Source organism: Triticum dicoccoides, chromosome 1B (assembly GCF_002162155.2).
Source record: "Triticum dicoccoides isolate Atlit2015 ecotype Zavitan chromosome 1B, WEW_v2.0, whole genome shotgun sequence".
NCBI lineage: Eukaryota > Viridiplantae > Streptophyta > Magnoliopsida > Poales > Poaceae > Triticum > Triticum dicoccoides.
In genome coordinates, this window is record NC_041381.1 from 300634806 (window position 1) to 300650557 (window position 15752).

Consider the following 15752-nt stretch of genomic DNA (forward strand, 5'->3'; position numbering starts at 1 on the left):
TTGGACGTGATGCCTATATACATGATCATTGCCTAGATATACTCATAACTATGCTCAATTCTGTCAATTGCTCAACAGTAATTTGTTCACCCACCGTAGAATACTTATGCTCTTGAGAGAAGCCACTAGTGAAACCTATGGCCCCCGGGTCTATTCTCATCATATCAATCTATATCACTTTATTTACTTGCTTTGTTTTTACTTTGCCTTTACTTTTTACTTTGCATCTATCTATCAAAAATACCAAAAATATTATCTCTATCAGATCTCACTCTCGTAAGTGACCGTGAAGGGATTGACAACCCCTAAGCATTGGTTGTGAGTTACTATCATTTTGTGTAGGTACGAGGGACTTGTGCGTGGTCTCCTACTAGATAGATACATTGGTTCTCAAAAACTGAGGGAAATACTTACGCTACTTTTCTGCATCATCCTCTCCTCTTCGGGGAAATCCAACGCAGTGCTCAAGAGGTAGCAAGAAGAATTTCTGGCGCCGTTGCCGGGGAGGCTCATGCAAGCAAGTCAACCATACCAAGTACCCATCGCAATCCCTATCTCTCGCATTACATTATTTGCCATTCGCCTCTCGTTTTCCTCTCCCCCACTTCACCCTTGCCATTTTATTTGCCCTCTCTTTCCCAATCTCCTCCTCTCTTTCCCGTTTGCCTTTTTCCCTTTTGCCTTTCTGCTTGCTCGTGTGTTAGTTTGCTTGTCTTCATGACTAGTTTCATATCGTCTCCGCTATCTCCGGAGAATGAGGTCTTAAATTTTAAACAAAGGGAGGGAGAAAATCTAAAAGATGCTTGGTATAGAATTTGCAATGCTCAAAATAAATCTACCAGGAAGCAATCTACCTCAGTTCTTCTTCGCAATTTTTACGTAGGTGCTAATCCTTGGTATAGATATATCCTTGATACCATTACTGGAGGGAATTTTTTGGGTAGCCATACTTTTGATTCTTATAATGCTTTAATAGATATATTTGGCTCACCGCCCCTTTTGATTAATGGAACTATGTTATCTTTGGAGCATGTTATGCAAAGGCTTGAAGCTATTGAAAATAAAGTTGCTACCACTAAATCAATTGAAAATCTTGACAAAAAGATCTACAATCAAATTACCCAATATGGATCTAAGGTAGGAATGACTTTGAAAAATATTAAAGAAAAAGAACCCCTTGTTAATGAAAAAATAAATCTAGATTCCACAAGAATCGATAAACTTGAGGGTATCATTACCAACTTGGGAACCGCTTTTTCTTCCGTTCAAAACACTCCAAGTTCCTCTACTAAAAATACTAAGCTTATTTATGTTCCTAAGAATAAGGGTGAAGCATCTAGTAAGGAAACTGCGGATCTTAAATCTATAAGTGTTCATCCCAATCTTTTTACCATCATTAAGGAACAATTTTCTATAGATGAATTCTTTGATCTTTTGCCCGAAAATTTGTCAATCACTAGCAAGAAAGAAAATTCTAAAGGAGGTAAATGCCTCATTGAAGAATTGCCTACCAAAGATGGCAATACCGAGATCTATCCTTGCTTTTATGCCTAGCTAAGGGCGTTAAACGATAGCGCTTGTTGGGAGGCAACCCAATTTTATTTTGTGTTTTTTGTTTTTGCTTATGTTTAGGAATAAATAATCCATATACCTTCTGTTTGGATGTGGTTTTATGTTTTAATTAGTGTTTGTGCCAAGTAGGACCTATAGGATAACCTACGATGGTAGTTGATTTGACTCTGCTGAAAAACAGAAACTTTGCGCGCACGAATTTAGTTATCATAAATCACAGGAACATGCTTTTGCGTTGATTCTTTTTGATTCTGATCAATAAACAAATTGTCCAGGACTTCCTATTTTGGTAGAAGTTTTAGAGTTCCAGAAGTTTGCGTTAGTTACAGATTGCTACAGACTGTTCTGCTTTTGACAGATTCTGTTTTTCGTGTGTTGTTTGCTTGTTTCAATGCATCTATGGCTAGTAATTCAGTCTATGAAACATAAGGAAGTTGGAATACAGTAGGTTTAACACCAATATAAATAAAGAATTAGTTCATTACAGTACCTTGAAGTAGTCTTTTGTTTTCTTTCTCTAACGGAGCTCACGAGATTTCTTTTGAGTTTTGTGTTGTGAAGTTTTCAAGTTTTGGGTGAATTCTTTTGATGGATTAAGGAACAAGGAGTGGCAAGAGCCTAAGCTTGGGGATGCCCGTGGCACCCTGAAGATAATCCAAGGACACCAAAAAGTCAAAGCTTGGGGATGCCCCGGAAGGCATCCCCTCTTTCGTCCACTTCCATCGGTAATTTACTTGGAGCTATATTTTTATTCACCAACATGATATGTGTTTTGCTTGGAGCGTCTTGTATTATTTGTGTCTTTGCTTGTTGGTCTACCACAATCATACTTTCTGTACACATCTTTTGAGAGAGCCATACATGAATTGGAATTTGTTAGAATACTCTACTTGCTTCACTTATATCTTTTGAGCTTGATAGTTTTGCTCATAGTGCTTCACTTATATCTTTTGAGCGTGATAATTTTTGCTCTAGTACTTCACTTAGATCTTTTAGAGCGCGGTGGTGGATTTGTTTTAAAGAAACTATTTGATCTCTCATGCTTCACTTAGATTATTTTGAGAGTCTTTAATAGCATGGTAATTCGCTTAATGTTAATATACTTGTTGTTCAATATGTGTGAAACTTTCTTTTGAGTGCGTTGAATACTAAGATAAGTTTGATTCTTGATAATTGTTTTGAGGTATGAAGATGGTGATATTAGAGTCATGCTAGCTAAAGTAGTTGTGAATTCAAAGAATACTTGTGTTGAAGTTTGTGATTCCCGTAGCATGCACGTATGGTGAACCGTTATGTGATGAACTCGTAGCATGATTTATTTATTGATTGTCTTCCTTATGAGTGGCGGTCGGGGATGAGCGATGGTATTTTCCTACCAATCTATCCCCCTAGGAGCATGCGTGTAATACTTTGCTTTGATAACTTCTACATTTTTGCAATAAGTATATGAGTTCTTTATGACTAATGTCGATTCCATGGATTATACGCACTTTTTCCCATCCTTCCACCTTTGCTAGCCTCTCTAATACCGCGCACTTTTCGCTGGTATCATACACCCACCATATACCTTCCTCAAAACAGCCACCATACCTACTTATCATGGCATTTCCATAGCCATTCCGAGATATATTGCCATGCAACTTTCCACCATTCCGTTTATTATGACACGCTCCATCATTGTCATATTGCTAGCATGATCATGTAGTTGACATTGTATTTGTGGCAAAGCCACCGTTCATAATTCTTTCATACATGTCACTCATGATTCATTGCATATCCCAGTACACCGCCGGAGGCATTCATATAGATTCATACTTTGTTCTAAGTATCGAGTTGTAATTGTTGAGTTGTAAGAAAAAATAAAAGTGTGATGATCATCATTATTAGAGCATTGTCCCAACTGAGGAAAGGATGATGGAGACTATGATTCCCCCATAAGTCGGGATGAGACTCCGGACTTTACAAAAAAAGAAAAGAGGCCATAAAAAAGAGAGGAGAAAGGACCAAATAAAAAAATGAGAGAAAAAGAGAGAAGGGACAAAGCTACTATCCTTTTACCACACTTGTGCTTCAAAGTAGCACCAAGATCTTCATGATAGAGAGTCTCTCATTTTGTCACTTTCATATACTAGTGGGAATTTTTCATTATAGAACTTGGCTTGTATATTCCAATGATGGGCTTCCTCAAAATGCCCTAGGTCTTCGTGAGCAAGCAAGTTGATGCACACCCACTGAGTTTCTTTTATAGAGCTTTCATATACTTATAGCTCTAGTGCATCCGTTTCATGGCAATCCCTACTCACTCACATTAATATCTATTGATGGGCATCTCCATAGCCCGTTGATACGCCTAGTTGATGTGATACTATCTTCCCTCTTTTTGTCTTCTCCACAATCATCCTTCTATTCCACCTATAGTGCTATATCCATGGCTCACGCTCATGTATTGCGTGAAGATTGAAAAAGTTTTGAGAATGTCATAAGTATGAAACAATTGCTTGGCTTGTCATCGGGGTTGTGCATGATTTAAATACTTTGTGTGGGGAAGATGGAGCATAGCCAGACTATATGAATTTGTAGGGATAACTTTCTTTTGCCATGTTATTTTGAGAAGACATGGTTGCTTTGATTAGTATGCTTGAAGTATTATTATTTTTGTGTTAATATGAACTTTTGTCTTGAATCTTTTGGATCTGAATATTCATATCACAATTAAGAAGATTTACATTGAAATTATGCCAAAGTATCGCTCCGCATCAAAAATTCTTTTTTATCATTTACCTACTCGAGGACGAGCAGGAATTAAGATTGGGGATGCCTGATACGTCTCCAACGTATCTATAATTTTTGATTGCTCCATGCTACTTTATCTACTGTTTTGGACTATATTGGGCTTTATTTTCCACTTTTATATTACTTTTGGGACTAACCTATTAACCGGAGGCCCAACCCAGAATTGCTGTTTTTTGCCTTTTTCAGTATTTCGAAAAAATAGAATATCAAACGGAGTCCAAACGGAATGAAACCTTCGGGGTCGTGATTTTCCAACCGAAAGTGATCCAGGAGACTTGGACCCTACTCCAAGAAGCCTCCGAGGAGGTCATGAGGGTGGAGGGCGCCCCCCTGGGCGCGCCCCCTACCTCGTGGGCCCCTCGGAGCTCCACCGACGTACTCCTTCCTCCTATATATACCTATGTATCCCCGAACAATCAGAACAGGAGCCAAAAACCTAATTCCACCGCCACAACCTTCTGTATCCACGAGATTCCATCTTGGGGCCTGTTCCGGAGCTCCGCCGGAGGGGGCATCCACCATGGAGGGCTTCTACATCATCACCATAGCCCCTCCGATGAAGTGTGAGTAGTTTACTTCAGACCTTCGGGTCCATAGCTAGTAGCTAGATGGCTTCTTCTCACTTTTTGGATCTCAATACAATGTTCTCCCCCTCTCTCGTGGAGATCTATTCGATGTAACCTTCTTTTTGCGGTGTGTTTGTTGAGACCGATGAATTGTGGGTTTATGATCCAGTATTATCTATGGAAAATATTTGATTCTTCTCTGAATTCTTTTATGTATGATTGAGTTATCTTTGCAAGTCTCTTCGAATTATCTTCTTGGTTTGGCCACCTAGATTGGTAGTTCTTGCAATAGGAGAAGTGCTTAGCTTTGGGTTCAATCTTGCGGTGTCCTTACTTAGTGACAGAAAGAGTTGCAAGTCATGTATTGTATTGTTGCCATCGAGGATAACAAGATGGGGTTTTTATCATATTGCATGAATTTATCCCTCTACATCACATCATCTTGCTTACGGCGTTACTCTGTTTTTACTTAATACTCTAGATGCATGTTGGATAGCGGTCGATGAGTGGAGTAATAGTAGTAGATGCAGAATCGTTTCGATCTACTTGTTTTGGAAGTGATGCTATATACATGATCATTGCCTAGATATACTCATAACTATGCTCAGTTCTGTCAATTTCTCAACAGTAATTTGTTCACCCACCGTAGAATACTTATGCTCTTGAGAGAAGCCACTAGTGAAACCGATGGCCCCCGGGTCTATTCTCATCATATCAATCTATATCACTTTATTTAATTGCTTTGTTTTTACTTTGCCTTTACTTTTTACTTTGCATCTATCTATCAAAAATACCACAAATATTATCTCTATCAGATCTCACTCTCGTAAGTGACCGTGAAGGGATTGACAACCCCTAAGCGTTGGTTGCGAGTTGCTATCGTTTTGTGTTGGTACGAGGGACTTGTGCGTGGTCTCCTACTGGATTGATACCTTGGTTCTCAAAAACTGAGGGAAATACTTACGCTACTTTACTGCATCATCCTCTCCTCTTCGGGGGAATCCAACGCAGTGCCCAAGAGGTAGCAGCCACCTGCCGGAGTATCCAACATGCTCTAAGGCTGTGGGTTGGTATGATATCCGGTGTTGTGTGTATCTTGCATGGCCTATCGAGCCATCCCTCCAGAATGGTTCTGCGCCACGTAACGGGCTTTGATTTTTTTGTTATTGGATCGGGAAACCGACGAGGGTGCATCCTTTTTGTTCGGATGAGGGGTTTAGTGGAAACCGGTGGCTCCCAAGAGGCTGCCTGAGTTTTTCAGGCGCTTTCCATTGCACAGTACTTCTGTACTATGGTTACCAAGTCAGCGAAGTGTGATACGTGAAGGCGATTGATTGCATTGAGGATTCCCTCGTCCGTGCAATTTTTTCAGAATAATGGGATCGCATCTTCATCGCGACAGTCTTTGATCTTGTCCTTGACAAGGAGGAATCTGTCTCAAAAGTGGTGGACCGTTTCCTGGGACTGTTGTCTGATGTGGGTAAGATCGCTTATATCTAGGTGGGTGGGTGGGTGGATTTAAGTCCGAACCCTGACCCAATCTAGGATCTGGAGCTTGAGAAACTTCCGAGCTTAACAGTTCGGGCTCCGGGATATCAACCGATTTTTCAGGTCCACTGCCTGATTCTAAGTTCGAAGTACGGGGCAAGTCTTCCCGTAGGTGAGTATCTGGCTCTGAGAGCTTGGAGATCCGAACATAGTTCGTCCTCAACACAGGGGAAGAGTCGTCACATTGCTCCTCCACTACCGCTATCTGATGGCTGACCGGTGGAGACTCAATTTCTCTCTGATCAGGTTTAAGCCCAATCCGATTGTAGTCCGTAGCGCCTCCCTAGGCGAAGATGCGATCCAGGAGTTCGTTTACAGACAACAACTCCGTCAGATCCATCTATTCGGAGTATTCTGAGTTGACGCGGAGGCGATTTTCGATGATCCGAGAAGTCATCATCGGCCCGACGGCCGAACAGGCGACCATGGTAAAGCCGCCCAGCCAGAGGGATTGGCCTGAGGCCAGGGCTCCCCCGGAGGTGATGTTGTCCTTGACAACGAGGCGAGCCATCAAGCCTATCTTCGACGTCACAGTGGAACTCCCAATGAAAGCACCAATTTCGGTGTCAAAACCGGCAGATCACGGGTAGGGGGTCCCGAACTGTGCGTCTAAGGCTAATGTAACAGGAGGCGGGGGACACAATGTTTACCCAGGTTCGGGCCCTCTCTATGGAGGTAATACCCTACTTCTTGCTTGATTGATCTTGATGAATATGAGTATTACAAGAGTTGATCTACCACGAGATCATAATGGCTAAACCCTAGCAGTCTAGCATATGAGGTTGTGATTGTTGTCCGACGGACTAAACCCTCCGGTTTATATAGACACCGAGGAAGCTAGGGTTACACAAAGTCGGTTACAGAGAAAGGAATCTACATATCTGAATCGCCAAGCTTGCCCTCCACGCAAAGGAGAGTCCCATCCGGACATAGGACGAGGTCTTCTATCTTGTGTCTTCATAGTCCAACAATTCGGCCAAAGTATATAGTCCGGCTGTCCGAGGACCCCCTTATCCAGGACTCCCTCAGAGAGAACCCACCAGGGTGTGTCAGGAGGCCCAGGCGCGCCCTTGTGGTTTGTGCCCACCTCGGTTGCCACCCGGACCGCCTCTTTGCTCTATAAATACCCCAATATTCCAGAAACCCTAGGGGAGTGGATGAAATATTCATCCAGCCGCCGCAGAATCCAAAACACCAGATCCAATCTAGACACCATCTCGGATGGGGTTCACCACCTCCATTGGTGCCTCTCCAATGATGCGTGAGTAGTTCTTTGTAGACCTTCAGGTCCGTAGATAGTAGGTAGATGGCTTTCTCTCTCTCACTGAATTCTCAATACAATGGTCTCTTGGAGATCCATATGATGTAACTCTTTCGCGGTGTGTTTGTTGGGATCGATGAACTTTGAGTTTATGATCAGATCTATCTTTTTATATCCATGAAAGTTATTTGAGTTTCTTTGATCTCTTATATGCATGATCTCTTATAGCCTCGTATTTCTTCTCCGTTATTTGGGTTTTGTTTGGCCAACTTGATCTATTTATCTTGCAATGGGAAGAGGTACCCGGTAGTGGGTTCGATCTTACGGTGCTTGATCCCAGTGATAGAAAGGGAAACAACACGTATGTATTGTTGCTACTAAGGATAAAATGATGGGGTCTATCTCTACATAGATAGGTCTTGTCTACATCATGTCATCGTTCTTATTGCATTACTCCGTTTTTCCATGAACTTGATACACTAGATGCATGCTGGATAGTGGTCGATGTGTGGAGTAATAGTAGTAGATGCAGGCAGAAGTCAGTCTACTAATGTTGGACGTGATGCCTATGTAATGATCATTGCCTGGATATCCTCATAATTATTTGAGGTTCTATCAATTGCCCAACAGTAATTTGTTCACCCGCCGTTTGCTTTTTTCTCGAGAGAAGCCACTAGTGAAACCTACGGCCCCCGGGTCTTTCTTCTTATATATTTGCCTTTGCGATCTACTTTTTCCCTGCATTTATTTTCAGATCTATTAAACCAAAATTACAAAAATACCTTGATGCATTTTACTTCTATTTATTTTATTTGGCGTTCGGTCTATCAAATTATTACAACTTATTCCCGTCCGCACGCCGTTTCTGGAGCCGTTACCCGAAAGGGATTGACAACCCCTTTGACACGTCGGGTTGCGAGGTGTTGTTATTTGTGTGCAAGGGCTGTTTACGTTATGTTGCTTGGTTCTCCTACTGGTTCGATAACGTTGGTTTCATATGTTAGGGAAATACCTACCGCCGCTGTGCTGCATCAGCCCTTCCTCTTTGAGGAAATACCAACGTAGCTTCAAGCGACACTAGTCATTGATCCGGCCGCATCCCGTCCTCTGGCGGAAAGGGAGGATGTGCATCGTTTCTCTGTTCGGTGGCCTTGAGGCAGCACGTCCCGATCTGCGGTACCCTCTATTCTCTCTGACCAAGCTCTGACGCGGTAGGGCCTTCGCCACTTGCTCACTATCGCATTATGTGTAGATCCCGGCCGCCGATGCCCTCCTAGTTACATCCCTACGACCCTCATGTACAGCTTCCTCCTGCCTTTCTCCACTTCCCATCTTCCCACATTACTGCATGTGGATCTTCTTTAGTTGTTTTCTTAAAACGTATCTCGGTCGGCATAGTTTCCATCTTGCAATGTCGTCCTCAAACCGTTTTTGATAAACCACCATGCTGCTATCTTTCCCTTATTACATTGAATATGCTTCTTTTTTGTCGGCGTATGTGTCTTCAACTCATGTTATTGGGCAGTAATTGTTTCCTTTCTACCTCCTTTTGCAAACAAGGCTATCCATTTCACCTCGTTGCTATTGCAAACTTAAGGTGAACTACACAAATCACTTTTTTCTTAAGAGTGTTTTGTGCAGTTCCGCCAAAATGTCACACGGGCAATGTTTTTGACATTTCTGTGGGACTTCAGAAAGGGAGAATGGTTTTGCTACATACCATGCATATCTCTTCCTTAACTACCTTGCCTTCATGGTTGTTGTCTGTATCGAGAGGTAGGCACCACATCTAAATTGTACATTATTCTATATTGAAAACACACATCACCCCTGCCCAATGTACATCATTTTTGGCCACATGCAAGAGGTGCTGGTTCTGTGGTCCCTCTCGTGTGATTTTTATGATGGTTCAATCTATTGGCCCAAGCGGTTTGTCGACAACAATAGTTGTCGTTTGACCAAACGATAGATTCATTGGTCTGTCTTATGGTAGATCATGGCGACATGCATGTATGACCAAACTATCGATCATTACGTGCATGCACCTCGCTGACACGAAGTGGGAGGTGGTGGGCCAAGCATCCTAGCTAGGTACGACATTATGTCATTATAGACATATATATAAGGGTGCTTTCGGGTTTGCGAGGCAGGTGCCACCAAAGTTATGCATTGTGGATTTAAAGTTTTAAACACCGCCGATATTCCTACATATATTTGGCCACTTCTAGGTGGTTCTTGACTTCTGACCCCTCTCATCGATTTTTGACAACGCGCCCAACCGTGGGCCCACGCGGTAATAGTTGTGCATTGGATTTTTGAACATCATAGGCCACCCTTTTCACTCATATATATTTGGGCCACATGCTAGTGTAGCTGCCTTCTGACCCTCTCTAACGTTCTTTTTGCTGCAAAGACTCTGATGACGCTCAACGGACACATGTAAAATATCTTAACCGTGTGCGATACAAGTGCGCTGTGAATCACCACGCCTGTGCAAGTGCGAGCAAAGGTGGAGGTACTAGCTCAACCGTGTGCAATGCAAGTGCGCTGTAAAATCACCACGACCGCGCAAGCACGAGCAAAGGGTGGAGGTACTGGCTTAACCGTGTGCGATGCTAGTGCGTTGTAAAACCACCACCTATGCAAGCTAAAGGTGGGTAAGTTTATTTGGAAATTAGGACGAACCGTGTGCGATAGACCAACTAGCTAGAAATATAAAAACAAACTACTTGCCTGGAGCGTTGCAAAAATTTGCGGTTCCGCACCACTTTTCCTTATTATCATACACACATATTGTTATTGGACCGTGCGCGATCTTGGGCACTCCCGTCCCGCATCAATTCCTTTACCCAAATTTTAGAAGACGTCGTACTTGAACCGTCGCCCACACTCCTCCAGCACCGACCTTATAGTAAAATTACAGTAGCCGAGGCATTTGAACCGTCGCCCACCCTCGTCCACCACCATCTCCACCCACCATTACTAAAATTTTCAGTAGTCGTGGCGTATCCTAAAACACCCCCTCCATAGTCCCCCACCCGCCCCCTCCCCCCCTCAAACCCTAGCTCGCGCCCGGCACCGGCCCAGCCGCCAACCCCTGCCAGTCTGCCCGTTCCTCCTAGCTTAGATAATAAAGTTCAGGTTACCCAACGATTCTCGTACAATTGCCCCACCCCCCTAAGTTTTTAGATGAGGCCTGCGGTGTCCCTCCCTGCCAGATCCACATCCCCTGCTCCAGAATGTCGCAGCCTAAGCTCGACCACGTATCATGGGGAGCCCGAAGAGCGTTCGGCCAACAAGAGGTTTATCATGGCCTCTCCGGCGGACGTTGGCGAGGTGGCCGCCGTTCACCCCGACCTGTCGATCCCGCAGGAACACGTCGCCGCGGAAGCCGACGAAGATGTTGACTATGTTGCCATGCTGAAGGCTTCATGTCAGCGGGCTAGTGTATTACTGTATCCTGGGAAAGCTGGCTAGGATATCAAGCCCATCCATAGCAACGGCTTCATGCGGGCTATGTCATAGGTTAAGTGGTCCATGCCCAACCCCTCTGGTTCAACCGTCGTCGATCTCTTCGACGGCCCTACCGCTGATCTCCTCTGCCAAGCGGTCAAGGATTTGTGAGCTTTATACGCCATCGAGCCCATTTTATCATTTCTGAAGGACACGTTCTACGCAGCGGCTTGGGATCCTCAATTGCCAAGTCAGATCTCATCGACAATGACCACGACCATGAGGAGGGCACCCACGAAGGTTCTTCCAAGGTGAAACAGCCCATCTGTGATATCAGAGAGCGCACCATGGGTCTGTGCTCTTCCAACTGGAAGGATCTCGTCCATGAAATGTGAGGCAACATTCTATCAGCAAATCTTACCTTTTCTAGCTTGCCAACCCGTAACCTTTGTTGTAGTAGCATTTGTCGTGCGGTGCTTTAACTGTGTCATGTTTAATGATTTCAGTTATGCAAAAATGTATTGTTCAATAGGGCTATGTGATGTTTAAGTATGAATTGTCCACTTCAGTTTCACGAATGGCTATATTTGGTTGTTTATAGTGAGTAGATGCCTTGTTTATCTGTATTTGGTTGTTAGGTTGGTTGGAGTGAGCAATTATATATATATATATATATTATATATATATATATATATATATATATATATATATATATATATATATATTTGGTTCTTAGTTTGGTTGCAGTGAGCATTTGTCCAGTTATCAAGAAGATGCCTTGTTTATCTATTTTGTTGTTAGGTTAATTTTTTTAGCATTTGTCCAGTTATCAAGCAGATGCCTTGTTTATCTGTATCTGCTTGTTAGGTTGGTTGCAGTGAGCATTTGTCCAGTTTTCAAGCATATGCCATGTTTATCTGTATTTGCTTGTTAGGTTGGTTGCAATGAGACTCTGTCCAGCTTTCAATGGCTATATTTGGTCGTTATACTGGTCATTTATGCCTTGTTTATTTCAGTCATTCACAATGTGTTATTCATTATGTGCAAGTCGGAACTGTGCCGCTCGACTACATCAATACTAGTTTGAACGGCTATATTTGGATCCAGTTATTTTGTGCTCACGAAAAAGACATAAACTTTGTGCTCATGATTGGTGGACACGCAATGAAGGTTAAAGTATTTCATCCAGACTAGAATGAGCATCGGGAAGTTGTAATGAAGACAGTGAAGGATGGACGGGCAGCCATCACAAGGGATTGGCTTGCGCGCATTATGCATGGAGGAGGGCACAATATGGGCATTCCGCTTCACCTTCTCCAGCGACCAGAGTGTATTTCGCTTTTCTCTTTATAGTCTTTAGTACAACTTTGGTTCATCATTCTTTACTTGGTGCTTCTGTAGTTCTTTAGTATATGTACCTGTGCATCGAATTATGCATTCGTGGTTGAACCTATACTTGTAATAAACATGGTTTGATATAAAATAAGTGATTGCCTACTTTCAAATTGAAAACATGTGATTTTTAAATTAGGGATTAATTAGGGATTAATTGGGGATTAACTAGGGATCACACTGCACACGGTTTGTGAAAGCGAAACGCCTGCGATAGATGTGGAGATCAGAAACATTTCTAGGATCCACTATGTGTGCTATCAATCTCCACTGCACACACGACATCCTCTTGGAAACTGTTTGCGTTAGGCCACCTTGCGCAAACGTTTAACACATAAAAACTGTGTGTGATGGACAACCTTTGCCACACAGTTTCTTCTACGCACCGTGTGTGATGCATTCAATAACGCAAACGATAAAATTGTTAATATCGTGTGCAATGGCAACGCTATCACAAACGATTTAACGGGGAAAATTGTGTGTGATGTACGTCTGACCGGAAACATTTTCCTTGGAGCGACTGTGTGGGATGGACATACGAATGGAAACGTTTAGCGGGGACTGACTTTGTCGGATGTACTTGCGACGGGAAACAATTTCACCTGTATAATTGTATTTTTTAGCTCTACTGTATGTATTTCCGTATTTGAGTGCTCGTCGGTCGCAGACGACCTCATTTTGACGAGCGTGTGTGCAAGGAGGGCATATCCCCAATGGTTTCTGGGTCGTGTGGGAAGGACCCCCCCCCCTATCACCGTCACTCACTAGGTAACAGTTCCAAATGTCGTCGGAGAAAGGGGTTAAAAATCGTTTGTATAGCACCGACCCGTACTAGTGGAGGGGGTGGCTGCAGCGAGTGGAGGAGGGGCTGGGGAGGCAGGGGAGTCGATGAGCCTGGCTGTGGCGCCAGCATTGGAACTCAGGCGACGATGAGGCAGGGGCGTCGGGGCTCATGGAAGGCGGTGGCGACGCGGAGGAGGTGGGCATGGTGGGGGTCGAGATTGGGAATGGGAATGGGGGAGAGGGAAGGAGGGTGCGCGGTAGTAAGTCAAACTAAGGATAGCAGTAGCGCAGGATAGCGTACCCACGTGCTATAGCTAAGTTAGCTATAGTGCAGGTTCCAAATTCATGCTACCGCTATGATGTTAGCTGTAGCGCGGGGTCATGACTCGCGCTACTGCTATTCTTTTCTTTTATTATTTTTCCTTTTTCCTTTTTCTTTTCTTTTTTCTTTTCTTTTTATTATTCTTCCTTTTTCCTTTCATTTTCTTTTTTGTTCCTTTCCTTTTTCTACTCATTTTCTTTCACCTTCTTGTTTTAGTTTTCTCCCCTGAAAGACGACCGAGCCGGCCTCCCATTCTGTGGGAATTAATTAAAGGGATACAATGCATAACTCAAGCGATATATATTACATCATTTGACGACAAAATTGATACATATATATGCTTCATTGTCGATGACGACATTTTAGTGTGATCTTCTTTCCTTTCTTGTTCATCGTCGAATAACTGAGCCCCTCGTTGTGAATTTTCTTTTTCCATGAAGTATGATTTTTTTAGGAAATGTAGTCTTGCTTCTTCTTTTGATGTCAGCTTCATCGTCATCATCATCTTGCCTCATCAGGTCACCATATTTGTCGTAGTCTTCCTCGTTAGCGACTCCATCCGTTTCGATGATGCTCCCTTTGCCTCTCCTCGCAACAACACGCCTGGGATTGCTCGGATCGGTTATGAAGAAGCATTGTGTCACGTGCCTAGCATGCACCCATGGCTTAGTTTTGGCGATGACATTCACGGTAGCGCTCTTCACGTCGGCTATAGACATGGTAGTGAAATACCACTTTTCTCTTTTGACGGCCTTATCCCATCTGAGATAGAACATCGTCGTATTGTGTAGTCCAACATAGTCAAGCTCCCAGATCTCTTCAACCCTTTTGTAGAATCTTTGAGTTACGCAGTTGTCACCAGTAATGCATTGCATCGTCACCCCCGATTTCTTGTAATCATTGTTTGTCTTTGGCATCCGTATAGAACATGTATCCGTTGGTATCGTATGCCTAATAGGTCGCGAGGTTGGCCGCGGGGCCATATGCTAAGGCGTATATGCGCAATCCATCCGCACTGCCCTCTTTCGGGAGATCGGCAAGAACTCGCTCTTTGAACCAAGGCAAGAAAGTGGAGTTGTGCTTTTTACTAACTTCGGCATCCGTCTTGTGTAGCCTCTGGTCACCGTACTTCTTTGTGATGGTTTCTTTGTGCAGTGTCATGAAAGGATCTACCACGTCCAGGTGATGTAGCACTACTAAGTTTTCTCTGCCGAAGTCGTTGCGTCGACGTGAGTGGTCCACATGCAATTCCCTCCGGCCATGGGTGTGACCTTCTCCTCCGAGCCTCCCAAGGTGCGTGTTGACGGGCAAACCAACAATAGGGTTTTTGACGCCAAGATAATTCTCGCAAAAGGATATGCACTCTTGGGTCAGATAGCCATGGATGATGCTTCCACCCAGATGGGACATGTTACCAACGAATCCTTTGATGACCCCATTCATCCTCTCGAACAGCATCATGCAGTGAAGGAATGCCAGGCCGAGGTCGATGATGTCGTCCACAATGTGGATACGCAGATGCACCATGACATAAAAGAATGCGGGTGAGAAGTAAATCTCAAGCTCATGTAGTATGACAACGATCTCTTCCTGTAGCCTTCAGAGTTGCTTCACATTGATCGACTTTTGAGAGATAACATTGAAAAAGTTGTAGAGACCAGTAAGCGTGTCACGTACGTGCTTCTCCATTATCCCTCTAAGGGCAACCGGAAGGATCTACGTCATCATCACGTGATAGTCATGAGACTTCATCCCGCCGAACCTTTTCTTCTTGCAGTCTAGAAATATGCGTATCTTCCCACAGTAACTGGAACTAACTTTGATTCCGGTAAGTCACTTGAAGAATTGATCGATCTCCTTCAGACTTAAGGTGAAGCAAGAAGGGGGCAATAATTCTCTTCCTTCTTTTTGAATTTTTTGCACCTGTCCCCCCACCTCCGTCTTCGTCTCCTCTTACTTTTTACGGGGCATGTGGAGATCTACCCTGATGTTCAAATCTTTAAAGTCTCTTCTTCCCTTTGGTCCTTCCTTGGTCTTCTCCAGCATGTTCATCAGTGTGACA